At 40.4% G+C, this 27,672-nt stretch overlaps 1 protein-coding gene across 3 annotated transcripts in view; it reads left to right on the forward strand.

Moving 5' to 3' along the window:
• The first annotated feature begins 398 nt into the window (after nt 1-398).
• The window catches only part of TRAF3 (TNF receptor associated factor 3), a 78,206-nt gene continuing 50,932 nt past the window's right edge, over nt 399-27,672 (forward strand). Inside the window, exons 1-2 of one of the 3 annotated variants that reach the window (XM_014055054.2) lie at nt 399-598; nt 1,954-2,008. The gene's annotated coding sequence lies outside the window, so the exon portion shown is untranslated. Of the gene's footprint in view, nt 599-1,120; nt 1,853-1,953; nt 2,009-27,672 lie in introns of those variants that run through there. The other 2 variants (XM_087726697.1, XM_087726706.1) reach the window with 2 other exon arrangements.

The raw sequence follows: 27,672 nt of genomic DNA on the forward strand, positions 1-27,672 counted from the left end.
CAATTACGCACGAATGAAACAGCGCCACCTCTGTCCCTTCTTCCTCGGAACTACGGCTAGGGGGGGTCGGTCGTTCCGTTTTCCTCCTGAATGAAATGTGTGCGGAAATAGCGCCCCCGCCCCATGCCCTCCCCATTTTTCCCTCTTTTCCGTCAGGCAGGACAGCCAACCAGCCCGCGGCTGGCGAATGAGCGGGGCGGGGACTGAGCTCCGCTGAGGCCCGACCCTCGTTCAACCCGCCTCGCCAGTGCCGAGAAGCCAGTCTGGAGGCGCGCTTGGTGGCGGCGGCGGCGGGGTGCTGGTTGTAGAAAGAGCCCGGCAGAGCGCGCGAGAGAGAGAGCGAGCGGGCGAGCGCGAGCAAAGAAAGAACGCGGCGGGGATTTCCAGAGTGGGCTCGAGGGCGGGAGAGGAAGTGCCGGGCGGGCGGGGGAAAGGAAAAAAAAAAAGAACCAGCCGGGGCAGCGCACCAGGGACTTTCCAGCCGAGGCAAGGCAAAGACTACGTTTGGCTGAACTGCTGCAAGGACAGCAGTGGTCGGTAGTGCTGGCGTCCGCGGTTCTTTTTGCCCCCCCTCTCCCTTCTTTTCCTCAGGCGCAGAGTAAGTAGTAGGGGAAGAACCGAAGAAGGTTGGCCGGCTGTTGCTCGCTTCCAGGCAGAGGCGGAATCCGGACCTAGTGGGGAGGAGGAGGGAGCCTTTCCCAAAGCCGAGGCAGAGCGGGTCGGTCTCTCCCTTTCCCTGCTGCTTTGCTAAGCTGGAAGGGGAAGCCGTCGTGTGCAACGGCCGGAGGTCCCCCCTTTGGAAGAGCCCACAGGGCGTGGGGGGCTGCCCGAACCGTGGACCTGCTGTGGGGAAGGGGCTGGCGCCGCGATTAGTTTGGAGAGGTCCGCCGCTGCTCAGTTATAAGCGCGTGTCTGGAGTGGTGGGAACTCGCCTAGAACTGGGTAGGGGGCTGCATGTTCCGCTCCCCCGAGCTGTTGCTTCTCTCTCTCTCTCTCGCCTCTTTTTGTTTTTTCCCCAATTAAGGCAGCCGCCCGGAAAGAAGGCTGCTGCTTGGGGACTATGCGGGGAGTCTGTTGATGCTGCTGCTGCTGCCCGGAGGCATTCGCATTCAGCCTCCATGCGCCTCAAAACTGCCTCTCCGAGGTAGATTCGTTCTGCTGCTCTTGCTGCTGCTGCTGTTGCCGCCGCCAAGAATCACTACTGGCTGCTTTGCTCGCACATTCATCACCCTTCAAGCTGTTGCTGCTATTGTTGCTCCTCTCCCTCCTCCTCCTCTTCTTCCCTCCTGCTCCTGCTTCTCCTCCTCCCACTATATTCGCTTTGGAAGAAGAGAGAGGTGGCGTGTCTGGCTGCTTTAAGAGACGCGGTGTGCCTTTCTTTTCTTTCTTGAAGCTTGTTGCGAGGCCGAAACCTCTAGTCACGTTTTAGGATCGGATCAGCAGGACGCGGGGTCTGATAGCTGCCGGCGGGGAAGAAAAGCATGCCGGGTTTTTTTTTTCTTTCCTTCGGCCGCTGCTGCTGCACTATAAAGGTGTCTGCCTACATGCATTGATGTGTGTGAATGCAGAACGCTCTCTTAATTCCTGGCTCCCTCCATATGCAGTCGATGTGGGCGGACCGAAGGGTTTTTCAAGGGGCAAAGCGTCTGCCTTGGTAAAAACGGGGGTGGGGGGGAATGCTGCTTTTAATTCACTTGTGGCAAACTCTCGATGTACGTACCAACTTTGTATCTTCCCCGAACACTTGTTTTGCTTGATCACTTTGCAGTCCAGTCACTGAAGGATGCTCAGGCAGCTGCATTTTGAATTTGTATCAGAGGTAGTAGGCATGCAGGATTAAGGACTGTTGCAGGTGCAGCTGAAGAGGAGGGAGGACCCTAGTAAAAGATGTGGGATGAATGAAATGCAATGGAGATTTTTTTATTGTGTGCCTTTTTTGCTTTTGTTTTATAGGGATAGCTTTATAGCAAGTGCAGAAGAAGGAGCAGTTAAAGGATACAACATGAAGGTATTACGGGCGTTGGGTTACAAATTGTTTTCTGTTGTCACCCCAGTAGTACTTTAAACGTGCCTCTATTTTAAGAAGTAGAAAAGCTTGAATTATACACGATTACGTCATTTTATAGTGCCGTGGAGAATTTGCTTAAAAGTTTATACTGAGTCATGCCTCTGCAGATAAATTTTACTGATTCTTAAAGCTGATTGTAAGGCTTTTTATTGGTTTGTCTGTTTTAAATGAGGAAGGGAAGTTGGCAACAGATCAGTTTGTAAAATGTATATTAGGAAAAGATAAGATTTAATTTAAGAAAATCATAGTTGCATTTGTCAGTCTAGCCATGTCTACACAGTGTTTTTACTAAGATGTTGCTGAAATATTCAGATGTCATTGTCAATAGCATGGGTTTCTGTCCTTTCAGTCATCTAAATGTATTTTGGAAAGCTTTGTTCTTTATATTATGTTGTGCTAGAAAATTAAACATATGGATTGTAGGACCATGTTGGTTTATATGTGCTGACAATGGGAGGAGTAGCCCTCAAGCTAGTAAGGATGAATGTTCAGTATTTCGATCAAAGATTGTAAAAAAGGATGAATGTTACAGATTTTATCTGTAAATGTAATATTTTTTAGAGCTCAATTCTCCCAGTTTTTGAACTCGATGACTAAACATGTCTCTGAGATCAGGACTGCACCAGTAGTACTGTATGCTTAAGGCATGTCTGTGGAGAGAAGCAGTCTGCTGTAACCTATGCAATTGAATGCTATAATGTGAATGACTTTGACTTTTTAATTGATCTCTATATAGGCTATTTAGAAAAATGCATTATTACAATTGTTAACGGGCTGCATGTAGTAAATAAATTATAACATTCTGACATTTTTAGTCCATATACTATCTTGTTTTTCTTTTTTAATCTTTCCATTCTAATTTGCTGAAGGCTAATGGTTGGTTTTGAAACTGCATGTATTTGGTTATCTAAAATAATAAAAGATAGATTTATGAAACCATATTCGGGTTTAAAATATTTGGGAAGCAAAAGCTGGATTTTAGTGTTTGTAGCAAAGATGTTCCATGTATGAAAGAATTGTTTTTACTATATATTGGAAGTGAGATTGTAGGATCATTTTGGGAAACTGCTTTTATTAGCACGGAATGGAAAGAGTGTCAGGTTAAACAAATGAAATAATATTTACATATGTCCTTAAAAGTAAGTTGTGCTGTTATATATATTCCTTATGTGCAATTACAAGGATCTAATCCCAAGTCAATGAAGGTGTTAAGAAAATTGAAAGCCATGCTTTTTCTAGAATCTATAAGAAAGGAATATTTATGACAGTTCGTCACTTAGATTTAGAGGTGAAGAGCAGACAATTTTGACATTCTAAAGAAAACATTAGACTAACTTATTGCATATGTACATTATTTTTGTCTGCAGTGGACATATGCAGCATACCATGAAGCTAAAATCAGGAATTATGACATTTCTCGAAATGTAAAGTATATACTTAAGAACATGACTGACCTGCTGGATCAGACCAAAGTCCTCCCTAATGTGGCATCCTGTTTCCTGTAGTAGCCAAGCAGCTGTCCCTGGGAAGCCTGCAAGCAGGATGTAAGAATCATAACCCGATATTGCTGCTCTCCAGCAACTGGTATTCATGTTCATGCTGCTTTTCATATTAGGGATAATGCGTAGTTATCACAATTGCTGCCCATTGATACCTATGTTCTGCCTATGGTCATTAATAAGCAATAGCTTCAGTGAATTTCCAGTGTTTCAAAGGGTTCAGAGAATGAGGTTTCCATGCTGATAAGGATTCTTAATTCTTGGATTCATGACAGTTCTGCACTAAGATTTCTGCTTTTAAATAACATTTACACACGTATATTTCAAGATGGAAAGAAACTATATATAATTTGGAGATGATGAAATGAAATAATTGAAGCATGTATGTGATACTGGCTAGCATAATATGCTCTATGGTTGCTCCCCCCCCTATTTTATTCTGAACTTGGATTCCATTTATAAAATCAATGGAAGTCTACGTAAGAAATAAACAGTTCATTTTATAACTCTCTTCTGAAACTTTTGATACAGTCTTTTCTTAAAATGACTCAGTGGGGTAATACAGCAGGATAGCCATCTAGTTCTCTTTGGACAAGTTTGCTCAGTTTTTCATAAAATAAAATAAAAAGTTTATATTCTAAATATTCATTTCAAATGAATGGATCAGAAAGATACAAGTAGGCTAGAACAAGATGACGCTTGTCCTCCAGTGGCCATTGAGATCTGGGCAGACTGTTTGGATAAAGAGAAAATGCATGCAGTTCTGTTTTGTGCAGTCATGAGGACTTTCATAAATATCACATTGTCGATATTTAGGGAACACAAAAATATGACTGAACCCCCCCAACTTTCGAGTTACTCTTGTATGAAATAAATTTGGACAGCCCAAAATTTACAGCAGAACTTATTTTTTGTAGTGGAGGAAGCTACATTTTTTTATGTTTGCATTTGCTACTAGCTTTCAATGGCATGGAATAGTGTGTTTGTGTGTGTGCATTCAGAAAGTATTCAGACCACTGTCACTTTTGTTATGCTACAGGCTGATTCTACAGTTGTTGAAAAAAGAAAAAAAAAAACTGAAATATCATATTAGCATAATTAGTATTCAGACTCTTTGCAACAACACTTGAAAGTTAGCTCAGATGCCTCCCATTTCTTTTGATTATTGCTGATATGTTTCTACACCTTGATTGAAGTCTACATTTGGTAAATTAAATTGGTGGGACATGGTTTGGAAAGGCACATACCTCTATAGAAGGCCTCACACCTGATAATGCACACTGTAGCAGAGCAAAAGCTATGAGGTTGAAGGAACTGCCTGCAGAGCTTGGAGACAGAATTATTGCAAGGCACAGATCTGGGGAAGGCTACAATAAAATTTCTGCTGCACTGAAGTTTCCTAAGAGCACAGTGGCCTCCATAATTCTCAAATGGAAGAAGTTTGGCATAACCAGGACTCTTCCAAGAACTGGTCACCTGGTCAAACTGAGCAATCCGGGGAGAAGGGCCTTCCTTAGTAAAAGAAGTTACCATGGTCTGACTGAATTCCACTCTGACTGTGTAGATAGGACAGAATTCCAGAAGGATAGTCATCACAGCAGTTCTCCACCAATCTGGGCTTTATGGCAGAGTGACTGGATGGAAACCTCCTCAGTGCAAAACACATAAAAGCCCACTTGGAGTTTGCGAAAAAGCACCTGAGGAACTCTCAGACTTTGAGGAACAAGATTTTCTGGTCTGATGAAACCAATATTGAACTGTTTGACCTCTTCTAAACATTATGTCTGGAGGAAACCAGGCACCACTGACCCTATGCCCAATATCATCCCAACAGTGAAGCATGGTGGTGACAGTATGCTATGGGGTTGTTTTTCAGCAGCAGGAACTGGGAATCTGGTCAGGGTTGAAGGAAAACTGAATAAAGTACAGGGATATCCTCAATGAAAACCTGTTCTACAGAGCCTAGGACCTCAGACTGGGTTGAAGGTTCATTTTCCAACATGACAACGATCCTAAGCCAAGACAACACAGGAGTGGCTTAGGGACAACTCTGAATGTCCTAGAGTGGCTCAGCCAGAGCCCTGTCTTGAATCCTATTGAACATCTCTGGAGGGATCTGAAAATGGCTGTCCCCCAATGGTCGCCATCCAACCTGACTGAGCTTGGGAGGATTTGCAAGGAAGAATGGCAGAAAATCTGCCAGTCCAGTAGTAGCCAAAAAGCCTCAAGGCTGTAAATAATTTCATTTATTTCATTTATTAAATTTATAGGCCGCCCAATCCCGGAGGTGCTTCAAAAAAGTAGCCAAAGGTTCTTCAAAAAAGTAGCGAATGAAGGGTATGGATACTTATGCCTATTTTATATTTCAGTTTTTTCTTTTTAATAGATTTACAGATATTTCAAAACTTCTGTTTTTACTTCGTTATTATCGGGTACTGAGTGTAGATTCATAAGAAAAAAAATGGATGTCAACAACTGTAGAATCAGGCTGCAGCATAGCAAAATTGACAAAAGTGAAGGTTTTTTTCTGAAACACACACACACACACACACACACACACACACACGTTATCACTGAAGTTCCAGTTAACACTTTTGAATGAATTGGATGGATTTTAACATTTGAACTAAATTATCTGTGGCCCAAAAACTTCATTATGTTATAAAGAAGCAACTTTTAGAATAATTTGTCCAATAATTTAGTAAATATTTACTGAAGCAAAAAATAATCACACTAAATTTCCTTTCCCTCATCTTCCTATCCTTCTCTAGCTGCCAAACCAGATCAAATAAAATGCTTCATGGTACTTAAATGTTGTAGGGTCTTCAAAAGAGAAACATTCCACAATTCTAGATATTTCTGGACTACTGTAATGTGTTCTACATGGCGTTGCCCCTGAAGATATCCAGAAGTTTCAGTTGGTTCAGAATGCAGCAGCCTGAACAATTTTGTGCAAGCCTAGATTTGTGCACTTCTTTTGCTGGAGCCTTTACTGGCTGCATGGTTGTCACCTTTAAAGCCCATGTGGCCTTCCTCTGTTTCTTCCCTTTTGTCATTACAATGGAAAGTCAGGGTATGTTGTGGATGCCATCTATTAAGGAATGTACATCTGGTGAGACCACAAAAAGGGTCTTCTCAGTGGTTGCCTCTTTAGAACATTTCCCTTGAAGTATGATTGGCCCCTACCTTGTTGCCTTTCCAAAAGGGCCTGACAACAGGATTTTCTCAGTGGGTCTGGGAACCATAAATGAAGATGGAGCCAATCAACTGTTGCTGCCGCCATGGGGGAGGGGGGTGTTGTTGGATTTTTATATTGTGCATTTTTAATACAATCTGCCCAGAGTTATCTTTGTGTAAGTTGGATAGCTATATAAATTTGCTAAAGAAACAATAAATAAATTGAAATGAAATGTATTGTTGCTGGTGCAAATATCCTCCCCTGCAGCCTACAGATGGAGATAGGAATCCAGAATTGGTATGAGCACAATAATTGCAATATGAGCAATAGCATTGTTGCTAAATAGATTTTTTTTTTTTACAAAAGCTAAATATGTAGCAGCTGAAAAATATATTCTCAGTCTAGGAACTGATTCAAAAACACACTAGCTATTCCTCAATGTGAAGATGGAATCTGGATCCAAGTGCAGTGTAGTACTCCAACTCACAGAATCTGATAGAAAAGATGTGCAATGGCAGCATGGAATACATAATAATCTGCCTCTTAAGAGTTGCATAGACTTTAAGGTGAGCCATCCCTGCAACAGAATGGAAAATGCATTTGGGTGCTTTCTGCATACCAATGGCTCTCTTTTATTTATATAAGCAATATTTATATATTCCTTCTAAGCAAATATATGCATACCTATAACTTTTCCAAAAGTATTTGTAAAACATTAAGCTTTAAATTGTTTCTGTTAGGAATATAATCTAACGGTTGGGTTGGCAATATATAAATCATGTAACAATGCTATACCTTTTTCTTTAAATCATACTGTAAAATGTGATTGGTTGCTGTTTTCCTCAATTGGCCATAAGAGAGAGCCAGAATGACTGTTAGCTCTCTGTTTGTTAGATGCTGGGCTGATCTGATCTGGGTGTTTTGGAAGCTGGCTGTTAGAAAGTGCCGTGAGCTATTGTAAGTTTTGCAACTGCTAGCAAACTTTAAGTACTGGACTGTTTGTATGATTATGGACTATGTTATTTGGATTATCCCTTAACTGAAAGACATTGATGACTGACTGTCTTATCCGTGTATGACTTGGACTGTTTGATGGACTCTTGATACCTCTATTTCCACGAAAGTAAAAGCCTATTTAAACTGCAGTGTCTCTGTATGCTGGTTTGTGTGTTCTCCAATACAACTCTCACAATGCTTCTCTGAACGCACTCGCTCTCCCAACGGGGAGCTTACCTAGCAGTTTCCTAAATCCGTAAGCAATTAAACTGAATGGCTGTTTCTTATAAAAGGAAAAACCTCAGAACCACAACAGAAAAGGCTCTTCTTTTATTGATAATTTTATGGTTATGCTACTCTTCCTCTGTTTATATTTCTGACTCATTCAGTGCCTTTTCATACATTTCAAACCGCAAAGGAAGGAGACGGGAAATCTGCAGAATCCATGTTTTCAAAGGAATATCTTCCAAAGATGGCTCTTGCTCTTCATAGATTATTGTTTAGAATTAATAGAGGCAAATCTGTTTTAGAAGTCTTAATTTAGGTAGTCCTTGACTTAAGACCATTTGATGTTCCAGAGGATCTACTTATGTCCAGCTTTGAAATTGCAACAGTCAGGACCTCCGTGGTTATGTGTGACTGTACTTGGGGTACTCGATAACTGGCCCATGATTGTAGTGTCCTGCAATCATGTGATCATGTTTTATGACAGTTTTGCCAAAAATTGGCATTTACTTCTGAATTTTGGCAAAACTATACTCATAGCCAACTATTGGTTTGCTTAATGAATGTGGCATTTGCTTAGTGACAATGGTGATTCACTTAATGATTGCCACAATAAATAAAGTCATAAATTGGGTAGATCATATGACCAATACATTTTATGAGTTACAGCCGTGGTGGGCAGGCTCCATTCTGGTTGGAACACAAGAACGATTTGTAAATGCACTCAAGTAAATGGGAATTGCAACATAAATGGGCTATTATACAGCTTACATTTTTAATGTAAGAAATTTTTAACGAGGTTACCAGATACAAAGATAAAAACCAATGCAAAGTAAGAAAATACAAACAGTAAAAAATGTGAGGAAAAAACAAACATTTGTAAAGAAAAGAGATATATAAAGAAATGGCTTCTTCAAGAAAGTACAAACCACTTCAATAATTTATCACCTTTTCTGATAACCTCAAAATCATATGTACTTCCCATATCTCATCTCTTATCTATAAACAAAAATCTCACCATTCAGTCCCAATCAGCAAAAATCCATTAAGAATTACCAGAAACAACAACACACATTTTAACTTTAAATAAACCAACTTTATATTCCTTCCCTTTACTTTTAAGAATCTTTTTAATTCCTTTAAATAGTGTTCCCAAAGATGATTTCTTTTCATTTTCGCTGTCACTTCTCAGAAACTCCTTCATAAGTTTAAAATGTCTCTTTTGTAAATCTAAAATAAAGTTATCCAAGTCACTTTTCTGGTTTGTTATTTATATATTCCTTCTAATTATCAAAACAACTGGTTTCATTTGTAAATTCAGTGTAACATCTTTTTCCATATCATTCTTTTAACTCATTTTAAAATCCACATTCAAAACATCCTCTGAGTTCATTGCTGCTAAATAACATTGGATTCTTCCAAAGTTAGAATACATTGATCCATTCTATATTAATGGGTCACTTCTCTTTTAATTATAATCTTTCAGTTTCTCTAATGTCCAACCTTCAAAGTCCTTTCTTATCCTTTTTTTTTGATGAACAGCATTTTCCATGGGAGAATACTTACATTAATTTCAAAACGTTCATACTTCATAAAGGAAGGAAACCCAGTGTCCTTTTGAAAGTACTAAATCATGGCTTGGGTAAAGATGGCAGTTCCTCCAGAGCTTTAAAATGAGCCAATGACCATTGTTTTACTATCTTCTAGACTTGTGGGCAATCCCAGATTCTCCCCTTGAGCAGAGAAAAATTCTGAGGAGCCAGTCTATTTGTCAGCTCCTTGTTCCATCAGTCATTGGCTCTGCTCTTAGTGTAACTTGCTGGGAAATTGATTTAAAATTGAGATTCAGGTGGCAACTAGGAGAAAATTCCAAGCATGGAGTGTTATTTTTGTGCCTTTGAATCAGTGTTGACTCCTGGCAACTGGACTAGTCCCTGAAGTTTTTTTGGCAAGGTTTCACAATCAATCTTGTAATTTGCCATTGTCTCCTTCCAAGCCCTGAGGGAAAATGATTGGCTTAAGGTCACCCATGGTTAAAGGTCACCCAGCTATCTTTGTACCTATGCCAGGCCTAGGATTCATGATCTCCCAGTTTCTAGTCTCCTACCTTTGCCATACCAAACTGTCTCTCAGTAATGTAGTGATTTAGCACTATCTCTACTTGTAGAATTCAGACAATCAGGAATAACATACTGTTTTGAATTATCAAGGGCTTTCACTAATTTATTTTTTCAATTTTTGTATTGCTCTTTATCCTAAAATTCAGGATATCATTTTACTTTTGCAAACATGGATTTGCAGAAATCCCAATTTGCTACATATATGAGTAGGCTTTCAATTTGTTTCCAACTTAAAGTTCAGTTCATTGTACCATGCTAGTTTCTGCACTTACCCCTTCTCCCTCCTAATGTGCATAATTAATCACCATTAACTTCAAGCTTTAATTACATATTAATCTTTGGTTGGTGTCACCAAAGTTGCTAGACTAAAATGTGGTTGGCTAATTCGTGACTAATTTTGCAAGTTCAAGCAGTTGAGCTAATAAACCATGATTCAATTAACTATGATTGTAGTGTACAAACACAAGTTTGTCAGCTATTTCCAGTTAATGTGGAAGAGCAATCAGCTCTTGGACATGGCAGTCTTCAATGGTCTATGTCATGTAAGCTACATACAGTGGGGCAAAAAAGTACTTAGTCAGCCACCAATTATGCAAGTTCTCACACTTAAAAAGATGAGAGAGGCCTGCAATTGACATCATAGGTAGATCTCAACTATGAGAGACAAAATGAGAAAACAAATCCAGACAATCACATTGTCTGATTTGGACATAATTTTTTTGCAAATTATGGGGGAAAATAAGTATTTGGTCACCTACAAACAAACAAGATTTCTGGCTCTCACAGACCTGTAACTTCTTCTTTAAGAGGCTCCTCTGCCCTCCACTCATTACCTGTATTAATGGCACCTGTTTGAACTTGTTAGCAGTATAAAAGACACCTGTCCACAACCTCAAACAGTCACACTCCAAACTCCACTATAGTGAAGACCAAAGAGCTGTCGAAGGACACCAGAAACAAAATTGTAGACCTGCACCAGGCTGGGAAGACTGAATCTGCAATACGCAAGCAGCTTGGTGTGAAGAAATCAACTGTGGGAGCAATAAGTAGAAAATGGAAGACATACAAGACCACTGATAATCTCCCTCTATCTGGGGCTCCACGCAAGATCTCACCCCATGGGGTCAAAATGATCACAAGAATGGTGAACAAAAATCCCAGAACCACACGGGGGGACCTAGTGAATGACTTGCAGAGAGCTGGGACCAAAGTAACAAAGGCTACCATCAGTAACACACTACGCCCCCAGGGACTCAGATCCTGCAGTGCCAGATGTGTCCCCCTGCTTAAGCCAGTACATGTCCGGGCCCGTCTGAAATTTGCTAGAGAGCATTTGAATGATCCAGAAGAGGATTGGGAGAATGTCATATGGTCAGATGAAACCAAAGTAGAACTGTTTGGTAGAAACACAACTCGTCATGTTTGAAGGAGAGAGAATGCTGAGTTGCATCCAAAGAACACCATACCTACTGTGAAGCATGGAGGTGGCAACATCATGCTTTGGGGCTGTTCCTCTCCAAAGGGACCGGGACGACTTATCCGTGTACAGGAAAGAATGAATGGGGCCATGTATCGTGAGATTTTGAGTGCAAACCTCCTTCCATCAGCAAGGCCATTGAAGACGAAACTTGACTGGGTCTTTCAGCATGACAATGATCCCAAACACACCGCCCGGGCAACGAAGGAGTGGCTTCGTAAGAAGCATTTCAAGGTCCTGGAGTGGCCTAGCCAGTCTCCAGATCTCAACCCCATAGAAAACCTTTGGAGGGAGTTGAAAGTCCGTGTTGCACAGCTACAGCCCCAAAACATCACTGGTCTAGAGGATATCTGCATGTAGGAATGGGCCAACATACCAGGAACAGTGTGTGCCAACCTTGTGAAGACTTACAGAAAACGTTTGACCTCTGTCATTGCCAACAAAGGATATATAACGAAGTATTGAGATGAACTTTTTATATTGGCCAAATACTAATTTCCCACCATAATTTGCAAAAAAATTCTTTCCAAATCAGACAATGTGATTGTCTGGATTTGTTTTCTCATTTTGTCTCTCATAGTTGAGGTCTACCTATGATGTCAATTACAGGCCTCTCTTATCTTTTTAAGTGGGAGAACTTGCACAATTGGTGGCTGACTAAATATTTTATTGCCCCACTGTAGATGTGTACCACCTGTCTCACTTGCATCAGAATTTATTAGTAAAAAAATAATCAAATTAGAAATTGAAATTTGAAAGAAATCTGTCAATAAATAGGGATCTTCCAGAATTATCTATCTATCTATCTATCTATCTATCTATCTATCTATCTATCTCTCTCTCTCTCTCTCTCTCTCTCTCTCTCTCTCTCTCTCTCTCTCTCTCTCTCTCTCTCTCTCTCTCTCTATCTATCTATCTATCTATCTATCTATCTATCTATTTATATGATTTATACGGCTATCATATCACTATTGTTACTCTGGGCAGCAAACAAATTCAAACAAACAAACAAAAAGAACAATGCAAATAATTCAAAAGAAATGTCAACCATAAACAATATATTGTATAACATGACAGACATTTTAAAAAATCCACTTTACAATCAATAAAAAACCCCATAGCCATAAACAAATCAACCAGCAAGACTCACTTAACATCTTGACCCAAATGCCTAAGGGAGCATGGTTTTATTTGAAGCAATTCTTCCGTAATAATGCATTAAATATGATAAGTTCCAAATTATGCTAATTATGAAAGCTGAAAAAGTATTTTTCTAACACTCCTCTTGCACATGAATTGCTGTGCCTTCTTACCTGAAAGAAACCTTTCCTACAAGATGTTCATAAAGAAATATTAATTATAAGTAAATTATTATGACCATTTAAATTGACATTGACAAATTTTAAACCATCTGGTTAATATAAATCTTTACGTCTGCCATTGATGACCTGCAAATGGAAAAGAGTAAGCAATTAAAAACCAAATTTTTCCGTATTGTCATGTGACCAGCGCAGAATGCATTTTTTTGGTTCCTATGTCATGGACATAATATCCTTGTGTTGAGGCAAGTTAGTTGGCTCCTGGATCTGCAGTAGCATGAGATCAGCAGATTGCTTTTCATTACAGATCTGCAAAATTGCTAGGATTGTTAAAGATTGTGGATCATCATTTTGCAGCCACTGAGAATGGTCTTGTTCATAATATCTGCCCTTGAAACTCTTCTCACTTGATAAGCAAAGGGCAGCTATTACTACATTTAGAAATGTACTAATTTGTCATTGTGACTGGTAGAGCTGGATTTTTTAAAAAATTCTTCCATTCATTTTTAATGAATAACATATATGGAGTGTTTTAACTTACATGTTTTATTATTGTTCTTTAAAGTAATTGTAAATAACTTGGAAATGCAGTATAAGTGGCAATATATAAATGGTTTTAATGAATTTCTATCATGTTAATCTTGTAATATGGCAATTGGATTGGATACTTTTATTTGAACTATCCAATAAGTCTTGCTTTTAAAAAATGCAAATATATTGTAACATCTCCAAGGTCAATTGCATCTTGTTACTTGTTGAAATTATATTGATTAATCCTTTTACTGATTTCTGTAAGTAAAATATTTTTCTTGCAGATATAAACCACATCAAATTAGTGATGTTCAAGACATGTTGAATATGAGCAATCTGATATTGCCTTTCTTGTAACTGACTCACTGGACCAATTTATTAACATATATCCATTGATTTTTAAAAAAATACATTTTATTAAACTTTTACAAAACACATAAAAACTAACGTAGAGTAATAAAGAACAGAATCAATGGAGAAAGGAAGAACAAAAGCAAAAGTGCAGGAAGAAAATCAAAGAAAAATTTGGATGAAGAAGCTTCTGATTTCCTTTACAGCAAATACAAATAATATTACAGAATTATCTTTTATGCTGATTATAAAAAAACACTTAGTTTTTTCCTATTAATTTTTTTCTAATCAGCAAAACTACAAATCCTAAGTACATTTGTTCTATAAGGGGTGTCCAGTCAATCATAAATGTAGATACGTTTTTTTCTCTGACCAAAGCAGTTAATTTGATCATCTCTGCAAATTCCATCATTGTCACCAACCAATTCTCTGTTGTAGGTAATGATGAGTCTTTCCACGTTGGAGCATATAATAATCTTGCAGTTGTCATATTCCGTATAAAAACTAAATTTCCCAATTTTTCCTAGTTATTTGTCCATTAATCCCAGAATCTCTGGTTCCAGTTGTGCTTTAATAAAATCATTTGAATTTATTCATATATTTATACATAAAATTATTTTGATATTTTACCAGTCCACCTAACATCATAGAACATCACTTCATGTTGCTCACCTCCAGCAATGATTTGAAATTCCTTTATACATTCCAGACAATTTCTCTGATGACAAGCACAAACCATATATTATTTTATAAAAATTGTCTTTAAGGCTACAAGATAATATAAATTTCCATCTTTTCAACCACTTATTTTCCCATTAGTTTTATATTATAACCAAAGGTTTAGGTTTAGCCCATTTTATCATACAGCCTTTCACTTATTCTCTCTCCATATTTCAACTAAAGTTTATGTATTTTAGCAATAACATACTCATTAGTGTATGAAAGTCATAAAGGTGTTCTCAGCATCTGTTGCTAATGAATCTCAGCTCTCCTTGTTTACCTTAAGCCTGAGATGTTCAGACATCCTTTTGTGTTCCTGGACCTTGCAGTTCCTGGAATGAAATATATCAAGTACACTTGATGGGGAAGTTATGAATATCTCCTTCAAATCAGTTGTGACCTAACTCGCCATGACTTTCAAGAAGACGATTTAAAAGCTATTTTGGGACAAAATATGTGGAACATTCTCTCTCTGGAGATTAAAATGGCCCCAACTCTTAGCTTTTTGTAATGCTTTAAACACTGACTGCGGGCCTGGGGTGCTAAATGTGTTAAATACCCTGTTTCCTGGATGTATTGCCAACTGGCCAAATATCTTCTCCCTATAGTATGCATATTTAATTAATCTGGATGTTTTAGGATTTTTATTATTATTTTTAAATGTTTTAGGACTATCTCTGAATTTCAAAGGTTTTAAAATATATTTAATTTTTTTTTTAAAAAATGTCTTGCTTTAAGACAGGAGTGTCAAACTGGCGGTCGATGGGCTGGATGCGTCACCTGCAGGCCATGCCCACCCCATCTCTGCAAAGGGAAAAATGTTCTGATATGTCATGTGACGGCTAGATGACGTGGCAAGTTTGATACCCGTGCTTTAAGGAATAAAATTATATTGATATCCACAACTTTTCTCAGGATGTCAGGTATTAGTACTCAAAAGCTATCCTGAAAAATTGAGCCCAAACTGAGTACCAAGATGGAAATATGTTAAATCAGAAAGAGAAAAAACTGAATGAGAAAAGAAGAAAACTAAGCAAAAAAAATAATTTTAGGAGTAGCCAACTGTATATTTATCATACTGGCTAAATAAAATGGAGAGATAATATTTGGATTCCGATGCCAAGAACTGGAGGATAGTATTGCATGCCATTTCTCAAAAAAGGACTTTCATACTAATGGGTCTTCTTTAATAAGCATTACTGTCATTGTACTTGAGATGAGGCTGCTTAGTGTTTTGTAGCTGGTAAGTATCCTTAAAAACAGCAACTTTGTTTTGCAATAGGAAAGTAATTGGTGTTTTCACTGGTTTAAGTTAATCTTTTGATAACCATGCATCTCCTCTCATCTGCTATTAGTTTGTTTGTGTCTCTCTGTGTATATTAGAATATGCAGAAAAAGCTGCAATTGTAAATTCTTGCTCAGAATTGTGTCAACACATCACCTTTGTCCATTTTAGTGATCTCAGCTCTTGTACATGGCTGAAATACAAAGCTTTCCTCTAATATGATGTCTGTTTTGTATGTGTACAGATTGAAGGTAGTTTCGAAACCACAGCAAACAAGTGGCAGAAATGGAAACCAAGACATTAGTTAAAAATAACAGACTGTCAATCTCAGCCTTTCCAAAAATGGGTTTTAATCAATACTGTAGTATAAATATAGAAGGCTGTTCAGTTTTTTTAAAAAAATTGTAAGTCTAGCATATGGTGATTTTTGATGGGTTTTTAAAAAACTAACACTCAAGCTAAAATTTATTTACAATAACAAAATCTTCTGACTCTCCACATCTCATCTCATCAAGCCAAGTGAAAAAAATAAATCCATTTGTTTATAGATTTTGTATTACTAGAAGTTCAAAATCAGAGTCAACCTTCTGCAGATTATCTCTGTAGAAAAGAGGAGAAAAGAGGGATGACTTGAAATCTAATAGTAGGCCCTTAACTTATTTCTTCACAAATAGATCGACTGCTGTTTTATTGTACACTTTACAGTTATAAAGCTTGTACAGTAGGCCTCAAACCTATGACTGTAATTAAGGACATAAATTGTAACGGTCATTAAGAAGGCCAACCACATGACTACCTGATTTTATGAGCTTTTTCTGATGTTTAATCACTAGTCGTTAAACCTCAATGGGTGTTTTTTTTTGTCATAAAGTGGAAGTAAACACTAGTTTGTAGCAGAAAACATAAACCACAGTTGTCTGACCACAGGACTGTAAATGGACATTAATTCAGGCCCGTTGTCAAGCGCCCAAAATGAGATAACCATAGGAAGGGGTGTTTGGGCCATTGGAACTTTGAATCTGGGTCATAAGTATCCCTGGGGAGATATATGATAAATTTGACCAGTTGCTAAGTAACTGGTTGCAAGTTGAGGAATACCTGTATGCTTAGATCTATTTTTTTTTTTTTGGTATAACAGTGCTCTGCAGAATACAGTGGGTACTCTGCCCCAACTCCTAGTATTAACAGCAGTGGAAAAAGCCCAGGGGAGACTGACTTATTTGTCAAAGTACCCAGTACCATTGTTTTCATTATCATGAAAGCTTAATGTTCTGAACCTGTTTTATTAGAGTCTAATATTTAATAACTTAGTATTTGCATGCGTTTAATCAGTTTGGATAGTAAGTGATTAGTCTTGAGTTATTTTTCATCCATGAGGTACCCTCATAAGATAAATTGGCAAAGGATCAGAATGGACTGGAAAGATCTATATTCTGATTGAATATAACTCAGACAGAATCGATAGAACTCAGGCAAGTTTATGAAAATAGATCTAAAAATGCATTCAATTTAGTACAGGTTTCCTGGAATCAGTTTTGGTAAAAAGTTGATAGAAAATATATTAAAGGCTCAGTCCTGATAGGATCCAGAGCAAAGGGCACAGCTCTAATAACAGCTTTTTTCAAAGTCATAGCTGAATAATTTGTTGTTATTTGCTGAGTCATTGGTTTTGCAGGCTAGGATACAGACTTATGCAGTTTAGGCATAAGACAGCAAGAGTTTCTAAAATATAGGCTTCCATGAATTAATCTGCAAAAAGCAAAATCTTCATATGTAACTTAATGCCAAAATGTGAGCAGTTTACTTTTCTGTGTTTTATAATATATCAAACAAAGCAGGATTTTAGTACTTCGCATCCCTTCTTATATTAAAAATCTAGTTCTGTCTTCCTCAGCCTGATGCCCTCCAAACGGATAGACCAATTCCCAGAATTTTCAGCAATGGCTATTCTGACTGGGAAATTATAGAAATTGAAGGCTATATGCCAACTGGATGCTCAGGTTGGGTAAGGCTGATCTAGTTTTTCATGAGAATTTTAAGATGGTGAGGCTACAGATACCATTTTTATAGCATAGAGGACTGGAGCATAGGGGATTGGAGCATAGGGGCCTGGAGACTAAAACATGAAGAATGGTTGCAGGAACTGGGTATGTCTAGTTTAATGAAAAGAAGGACTAGGGGAGACATGATAGCAGTGTTCCAATATCTCAGGGGTTGCCACAAAGAAGAGGGAGTCAAACTATTCTCCAGGGCATCTGAGGATAGAACAAGAAGCAATGAGTGGAAACTAATCAAGGAGAGAAGCAACTTAGAACTGAGGAGAAATTTCCTGACAGTTAGAACAATTAAACAGTGGAACAGCTTGCCTCCAGAAGTTGTGAATGCCCCAACACTGGAAGTCTTTAATATGTTGGATAGCCATTTGTCTGGAACTGTATAAGGTTTCCTGCCTAGACGGGGTTGGTCTAGAAGACTTCCAGGTTCCACCACAAATGCGCGCACAACAAAAGCGCGCCTGACTAAACCGTGGTGACTAAAGCACGGTGAGAAAACCGCGCGACGAATGAGCGACGAATTAGCCCTAAAGCGTGCCGACAGAAGTGCACTGTAACGTAACCCTAAACCTAACCGTAAACCGTAAATTCAATCGCGCTTCTGTTGGCGCGCTGTTGGCGCGCTTTTGACATCGCGGTTTTAGCACCGCGGTGTTGTCGGCGCGCTTATGACGTTCGCGCTTTTGTCGGGTCACGGACCTCCAAGGTCCCTTCCAACTCTGCTATTGTATTGTATTGAATGCAAACACCTGCATCCTTATATGAAGATATGTTAGGAGATGAGAAGTATCATTATTAAAACTCACACGTGTCAAATTATGACTTTCTTATCTCCAGTATAAATTAGACCATAAAAAATACAAAGATCTAACAATAAAACTTGTTAAGGTATAAGGTAGAAAACAGTATTAATTAACTTAGTCTATTGATGTAGAAAATGGATTATTTGATGATTTTATAACATTTTAGTACATCTTTCCATTTTTCAAAAGCAAAATTAACTTGGGGCTGCTACAAAACCTTTTATGTTCAAATACAGAGATCTTTAAATCAATGTTTTGAGCTGGAATTATTGTGCTCAGTACCAAAGCCAGATTCTTATAAATGCAGTGCAAATAATACATACCTGGCCAATATTTTTGAGCGGAGTTGGGAATGAGTCTGGCTCAGAGTCACCCTTTCTTAAATTATTAGAGTAACAGAGTTTGAAGGGTCCTTGCAGATCATCTAGTTAGCCCCTTGTTCAAGGGGGAGATCTTGTACCATTTCTGACAAGTAGCTATCCTGCCTCTTCTTGAAAGCCTTGGGTGATGAAGTACCTACAACTTCTGAAGGCAAATTGTTGACAGCCTCTCAAATATTGGAACGCTGCTATCATGTCACCCCTGGTCCATCTCTTCACTAGACTAACAATGCCCAGTTACTTAACAGGGCATGGCTAGCCTCCAGGCCTCTAATCATTTTTGTTGTTGCCTGTACTCTTTCTATGGTTTCAACATCCTTTTTATTGTGTGGTGACCAAAACTGGATGCAGTATTCTAGATGTGGCCTTATTGTAGAATAGTATAGTAAATAATTATAGTAGATAATATAAAATAGAAATTAAGTTACAAGATGCAGTGTTTTGTTGTTATTTTTCAGCTACCTTGACTACCTTGGTGAAAATTTGGATTTTAAATTTGAAGAAAAAATATTAAATCATTTGAAAGTTAATGATATTAAAAATTAAAGTAGGGAAGCACATTAACAAGGGAGAAGAACCAAATCTATTAAAAATCTTTAAGAGCTCATGAGGCTGTATTTCTATGAGAATGAAATAATCTGGAACAAACCTGAAATGAAATTACATAGTTTGTAGAGCTACGGTTCCTGTCTGAAAAATTAATCTGCTAGTTTCAGATGATAGAAGCTTTCATGGGACACTGAATGTGCCATGAAACGTTGTATATGTATATTGTATTATTAATCTGAATAGATATGTGAATTCACACAGTCATGGCAACTCATCAGGATAGGACCCTAACTTCCTAGCTTAGACCTTGAATTTCCTAGTTTGAAGCCATCAACTCCATGGCATAGAATGTTCATAAATGTAGAACATGAGAAACTTTCTTACCCCAAGCTGAACTTTTTGTTCAACTAGCACAGTACTGTTTACTCTGATGAACAACAGCTGTTTGAGATTCCTGTCAAAGAAATTCTTTCTCATTAGCCGTTGCTTGGCCTTTTTTTATTGAAAATGCCAGAGATTAATTCTAAGCCCTTTTGCAAGCATAGCAAGTGTTCTACCTTCATTTGACCTGAATTTTGTGTTTGAAGATGCTAATTGTTTCATTGAAAGCTAAACGGTATTCTGAGAAGACAGGTTTTAAAGGCAGTGCCTGGAAACAATTTAATTCTTCCGTTCTTTCAGTATAATTTTGTCTTACCTTTCAAAACAAACGTTTGCACTTTATCAAAAAATATTTTCAACTAATATTATTAAGTTCAATGGATTCAACTGATGTCCATTGAGTTAGACTGGAATCCCAGTGGATGGAGAAAAATGATGTAGATTGAAATAAAATAAAATCCTACTTAAAATAAGTGGGAGTTAGATACTACTTCTATAAGTGGTGTCACCACTGAAAATGCATGTTCCTTGCCACTCTAATTTATCTTAAAATAAGGGGCAAGTTTCTGTGATTAATGGTAAGGCCTAGAGGGTTCTTATGAAATAAAGTGATCTTTTGTCAAATCTGGTTTTAGAGCTTGGTAAACTGAAAGCACTGACAGAAAAAATATATGTGGTGCTGCTGACATCTTCGTATCAGCCATCGCTGAAAAGAATTGGAAAATAAATAAGAAGGAAGGGGTGACTCTCTAACAAGTTGTTCAATTAGAATTTTATTTGGAACTTTAGAGAATGTGTTCCTTTAATGCCATTAATCAAAGCTTGTATTAATACAGGAGAATATATTTATAAAAAATAGTCGAATTGAAAATACGTATTTTAAACTAAAATTGGACCAAATTTATTCTAGATATTTTTGCATTTTTTCAAACTAGGTTTTCATAAGAGTGTCAATTTAGTGACAATACAAGGCTGCAAACAGAAAGATGATAAGTTCTAGTCCTACTTTAGGAATAAAACCAGCTGGGTGACCTTGGGCCAGTCACCCACCCTCAGTCCTAGGAAACGGGCAATAGCATTTAGATTTATATATTGCTTTATATCAGTTTACTGCCTGTCTAAGCAGTTTACAGAATCAGCATATTACCCCCAATAATCTGATCCCCATTTTACTGATCTCAGAAGGACGGAAGGCTGAATAAACCTTGAGCCAGTCAGGATCGAATTGTTGGCAGTTGGCGGAATTAGCTTGCAATATTGCATTCTCCTAGTAGGTGGAGTATGACTCCGTCAGGATCCAATATGACTGAGTCTACAAGTGATAAAGACACTCCCACGAGACTACTCCTCCCCAGAATAGACTCAGTCGATCCTTCGATTAGCTGTGTCTCTATCTCTCCTTGCTAATTAATTCTTTTTAAATTAAAATTATTCCGAAAACTTCCATTTTTTTTCTATTTGGCTATCTTTTGAAATTCTTTCAATTGGCTCTTAAATTCATTCGATTCGGAGGCTTGTAGCCTCTGGGGGCTTCTGCCTTGCTCTAGCTTGCCTCCACACGCGGCATGGAACACTTGCAGCTAGCCAACGGGGAATTTACCTCAGGCTCTGCCTTTCTGTTCATTGCTGCTGCCCCTCTGCCCGAAGAGCCGATCGCTGCAGCGATCGCTGCAGCAGTGCCGCCTGAAGACTTTAAAAAAGCAATCTCATCGCCCTTGCAGCCTGCAGCTTCTCCAAAGTGCGGTATCTGTCACTTGAGTGCAGGGCGTTTCGCACGCCACCGCTCTTATTGCCTTATTTCTCCCTTTGGCCTCGAAAGGCTCTGTCGGCTTCACTTCCAGCCTTCTGACAGCAAAGCGGCAATTTCTGATGAGCACTAAACCGCCTGGCCGGTTCACTTCCTCAGGGCCCTATCTACTCAGCCCTTCCTCAGGGCCCTATCTACTCGGGCGGCCATTTTGTTTGGGCAGGAAACATATGGTGGCCATTTTGTGTGTGTTCAGTAACCGTGAGTAATGCCAACCAACGAAACCATGTTATCTCGGGATGATCCCTCTTCTCCAGCCATTATTCCTGCTCCAGCTCCCTCTGAATCCAGGAGCAAAAAGAGAACCAATGCTTCCAGTCTTCTTCAACCAAGCCTGCTAAGGCCTAAGCCTGTCCCTCCCCAGGAGGCTCAAAATGTGGCTACCCCTGGTCCAGACATTGACAAGGCCTCTGATTCCGCTCCACGAAAGGCCACTTCTAAGACCAAGCATAGCTCTCTACTGATACTAATGGAGGTATCTCCCCCGTCTCTCCTTTAAACCCAGAGGATGGGATTGGGTTTCAAGTGGACTATGATTCTGAGGGGGGTGGTAGTGTCACCCCAGACATAGATGTGGGTTCTCCTACCCCCAGAACTGTTTCTGTTAATCCCAATGATATGGCTGACATCATAGTAGCAGCTATTGAATTGCCATAGGCCTCCAACATTGGTGTCTGGCTTCCACCACCCTCAGGGTTCTACTTCTAAGAAATCAAACAAGGGCAATTATTCCTGTTCTCAAGGGGCGGTTTCTCAAACTACCACTCAGTTTTCTGCTGCTGATTCTGAGGAACAGGTGACCCGTGATTCCGACCTTTTGGATGATGAGGACTTGACACCAGCCCCATCGGCCTTACTGGGCCTCTTCAACCCTGCCTTGTTTCTCTCCCTCTTGTTCAAGGCCAAAAAATCTCTGGCATCCCAGCCTCAAAACCTTCCTCTACTGTAGAGATTGACAAATCTGACACACGGATCCACTATTTTCTTGACCTCCTGTCAAAAAACATGTGGTTCCCTCCCCAAAGCTTTTCTTGGAAGTCATTCAGAATCAGGGGGAATCTCCAGGGGCGGAGCTCCTCCCGTCTGCATTGGACAAACAATTGTACAATGTCAGTCCAGAGCTTTCTAAGCTGTTGGAAGTTCCTTCCATTGATCTACCTGTGGCTTCTCTGTCATCTCCCAATGCAGCCACCAATGCTCCAGAGGACGCTTTCCGTCCTGAAGACAAACGCTTTGAACAGTCTTTGGTCAAAGGTCATCAGTCCGCCGCATGGATGGCTAGGGCCACCTCTTCTTCTTTTTTCAACAGGGTGGCCCTTCGTTGGCTGAAGCAGATGCAAGACAGAATTCCTCTGGCTGATTCCTGCTCTCACCAGGACATCAACAAGCTCAAAGCGGCAATGGAATATGCCTCTCTGGATGCGGCTCATTTCTCTTCCAAGTCGATGGCATCTTCAGTCATCACAAGACGTCTTCTATGGCTGAAGCAATGGCAAGCGGAGGCTGGAGCAAAGTGGCATTTGGCATCTGCTCCTTTCTCTCCTGTTCTGCTCTTTGGCCCACCTTTGGAACATCTTAGTAGAGTCCAAGGATAAATGAAAGGTGCTTCCTTCTGCCAGCCGCAAAACAGATTCTAAACCCTCTTCTTTTTTCTGTAGGTCGTCCTTTTGAGGGGTAGATAGGGTTTTTGCCCACCCCCGTCCTCAATGCCAGGCACCCCCGAGACAGGGCTATCCATCTCAGGACAGATCCAACAGAAATTCCCAGTGTTTCTCTTACAGGAAACCCTTCAAGGGCAGCTCCAACTGCTCCTTCCGAAAGCAGAAGTGATCTTTCCATGGACCTCCCTCTTGGGGGCCGCCTGTCAGCTTTCGGCAATCGTTGGGATGATATCACCCATGATGCCTGAATCAAGCGTACTATCCTATTTGGCTGTGCCCTGGAATTTCTCTCTAGTCCCCCGCAGACTTTCGTACTATATCCTGTGTCCAGGGACAGTACCAAAAGGCATCTGGTTGAACTTGCCATTGGTCATCTCCAAATTCAGGCCTTTGAGGAGGTGCCCCTGACCAACATGGGCAGGGGTTTTATTCACGTCTCTTCATAGTGCCTAAGTCTCCGGGGAGGGGGGCGGCTGGAGGGCAATCCTCAACCTCAAATTTTTAAACAAATGTATAGTCTATAGGAGGTTTAAAATGCACTCTCTGCTATTGGTTTTGGAGACCATTCGGCCTAACGACCTCCTCTTCTCGGTTGATCTCACAGAGGCATACCTCCATATCCCTATTCTTCCTGGTCACAAGAAGTTCCTCTATTTTTCTTATGCAGGCAATCATTTTCAATACCATGCCCTTCCATTTGGGTTGTCCTCGGCCCCGAGAGTCTTCACTAAAATCCTTGCTGCAGTGGCTGCCCATCTTAGATCTATGCCAGTTAGAATTCTCTGTTACCTTGATGATATTTTGTTACTGTCCAGGTCCCTACACCAGGCTCACAGAGACATCCAGATCACCCTTCAGACCCTAGAAGACCACAGCTTCCTGAAGAAAAGTCACCTGCAGCCAACAACTCACCTCACATACCTAGGGGCAGTGATAGACACCTCTCTGGAACGGGTTTTCTTATCACCAGAAAGGGAAGTGAGCATTCACGATCTGGTCTTATCCATCAGAGGTCAGCAGAACATTCCTCTCATTCACCTGTCTCAACACCTGGGGAAACTGGTGTCCTCCTTCAACATCGTTCCGTGGGCCAGATTCCACATTCGCCAGCTCCAATGGTTTCTGTTACCTTACCAGAAGGCAGACTGCAGTTGCTCGATGCACAAGGTTCATCTAACCTCAGAGGTAAGCCGGTCCCTTCACTGGTGGCTCTCCCCTGCCTTAGAACAGGGCTCTTTGTTTCTCGACCCCCCACGCCTCACTTTAACCACAGATGTGAGTCTGTGGGGCTGGGGAGCTCACATTCTGTTGCACACAGCCCAAGGCCTTTAGTCACGCTCCGACCAGAGGAACAGTATCAACTGGTTGGAACTGAAAGCTGTCCTTCTCGCCCTTCTTCACTTCGAACATCTTGTGGCCAATGCGCACATGCTCGTCCTTACGGACAATACCACCGCAAAAGCGCATATAAACCGGCAGGGGGAGACGAAGTCCAGACAGCTAATGGCCTTGTCCTTTCAACTGGGGTCCTGAGCGGAAACTCACCTATTGTCTCTCCAGGCCGAACACATTTCAGGAGTCCAGAACACCCAGGCAGACAACCTCAGCCGCATGCACATGGCCCTGGCAGAGTGGACCCTGCATCGGGGAATCTTATCAGCTGACTGTAAGGTACAGCCTTCCAGTTTTTGCCCTCTTTGCCTCCCAGGGCAACAATCAACTGCCACGGTACTTTTCATGGTACGTGGCTGAAGGGGCGGAGTGAGCCGATGCTCTAAGGTGCCAATGACCTCCAGGCCTTCTGTATGCTTTTCCTCAGATCCCTCTCATACAACGAGCAGTACGTAAAATGTTGATGGAGGAGACAGAACTGATCTTAATTGCTCCTCGGTGGCCTCGCAGAACCTGGTTTGCCGATCTACTGAACCTCTGGGTAGCCCCACCGTGGCAGCTTCCTCAGTTTCCCTCGCTGCTTCTTCAAGAGTCGTTCCAACATCCCGACCTTCCTTAGTTACGTCTAACCGCTTGGAGGTTGAGCGGGAGGTTCTAAGGACTGCCAATCTGTCCACTGAGGTTATTCACACAATTCAAGCCTCCAGGCGCTCTACTAACCGCATTTACAATGCCACTTGGACACAGTTCTCTGTCAGGTGCCATAGAAAGGGCATTGTTCCTTTACAGTCTTCTGTCCCACATATTCTCCAGTTTCTTCAACAGGGGCTGGATCTCGGACTCTCGCCAAACACTCTCCACCGTCAGATCGCAGCACTGTCTTCCGTCCGCTCCCTGACTTCTGCACAGCCCCTTTTTCATGACCCGCTTATCTGTCGTTTCTTGAGAGGTGCCACAAACATCACCAACCAACAATCCACAGGTTTCCAACTTGGGATGTTTCCAAAGTCCTGGAATCTTTAACTCAGTCTCCATTTGAGCCTTTGCATTCTGTATCCTTATATGACTTGACTTTAAAGATGGTTTTTCTTGTAGCCATAACCTTGGCAAGGCGTGTTTCTGAGTTGGCGGCATTGTCCATCAGACAAGATTTATGCATCTTTCATCCAGATAAGGTCATCCTCCGTCTGGATCCAGCCTGTACCTAAGGTAAATTCTGTATTCCACAGAGCCCAGGAACTGGTGCTTCCTGATTTCTGTCTTCACCCATCCCACCGGCTGGAACGTAAGTGGCATTACCTTGACGTACGTCGTACTTTACGTTTTTACATTAAACAAACTGCTGTTTTCAGGAGCTCTGAAGCTCTTTTTCTGAAATTCCAGCCGGGAGGTAAGAAAGGCTCCAAAGCCTCTTCTTCTGACATTGGTTGTTGGGTACGAGCTGCTATGTCCAGGGCATATTCTGCACTCTCTCTGCCAGTTCCACCTGGCATCACAGCGCACTCGACATACAGTGCGGCCACCTCTGCTGCCTGGTCATCTCAAGCTTCTTTGGAGGAAGTATTGGAATTCTATTTCTCCGTTCATCCACCATTACAAGCTCGATAGATATGCCTCATCAGACAGTTCATTCGGACAGCAAGTGTTGCAGCGAGTGGTTTCTTCTTAACGCTTTTTATACCTTTTTCAATTCCCTCTCGATGGAACAGTGGGCCCCATTGATTTTGCTTGTCAGAAGATCACAAAAGGAGGTCACATGATCTTGGAACACTGTAACGTCATAAATATGAGCCTGGCACCTGAATTTTAATCGCGTGACCATGAGGATGATGCAATGATCGTAAGTGTGAAGAACAATCATAAGTCACTTTTTTAGTGCTGCTGTAACTTCCAATGGTCACTAACTGAAAGATTTTAAGTCAAGGACTACCTGTAGTCAAGTAGGGTATAAGTTGACTCTAAACAGTTTTAATTGTCCTAATCGTTTTCAAATTTTAAAACTGCACTAGTAGATTAACTTATTTAATTTAATTTAATTGCCATTGTAAGTGAAGGGCTACTTGAACAATCACAAGCTTTCACGTCCATAAGGTATAGTTTGGTTAAATTGGAGGAAATGCATAGCACAGTTTCATAGCACCTTGAAACTTCCTTGATTCTATATGCTGTTTAGAGTTCTCTGTCACACTTCTGCTGGATTCCCACATGAAACTTCCTTACTTGCTCCCCTGTTTGCTTGCTCAGTGTGTTTGCCCTCTCAGGAGGTGGATTCCATATATGGGCCCTGAAACTGTGTCATCTAGGTTAACAGTAAGCAGTCCTCTAAACATACACAGTGCACAATCAGCAACCATCAGAAAATAGCCAGCTAGTAGCAATTAGTCAGCAATTTTCCTCCTCTTTCTTTTCCCTCTTCAGCTTATCCCCCTTGTGGAACCCTTCTATTTTCACTCTGTTTCTTCACCCAGGAGCATAATCATCTGTATCCACTTGATAAAGAACATTTACTCAATCACATAAAGCAAAAACAGTAGAAGCAAGAAAAAAGACATACATTGTCCTGTACACTACACCTCGGAAAAACCCAAAAGACCAGGTTGTGGTTGGATCATTTTTTAGAAAATGGAAACCAATTTAATAGCACATAATTGATCAAAATTGGTGTAGGATTTTGTGGTTAGCATCAAGGAGTAATGAGCTTTCAGGCTGAATGGCTGTAGTATGGTTTTCTGATATCCTGATGCTTTGCTGGTAGTTCTAGTTGGTATCTTCAGAGGCAGAGTAAGCTACTCTAGTAGTTGAGAGGCACAGGCAGCTAAACTGACTAGGTTCTTGTATTTGTACCTGGATTTGTCCAAGTTACAGGAACCAAGAAA

The sequence above is a fragment of the Thamnophis sirtalis genome, unplaced genomic scaffold, assembly GCF_051295495.1.
Source record: "Thamnophis sirtalis isolate CommonGarterSnake01/CBP01778 unplaced genomic scaffold, rThaSir2_p1.2 scaffold_1, whole genome shotgun sequence".
Taxonomy (NCBI): domain Eukaryota; kingdom Metazoa; phylum Chordata; class Lepidosauria; order Squamata; family Natricidae; genus Thamnophis; species Thamnophis sirtalis.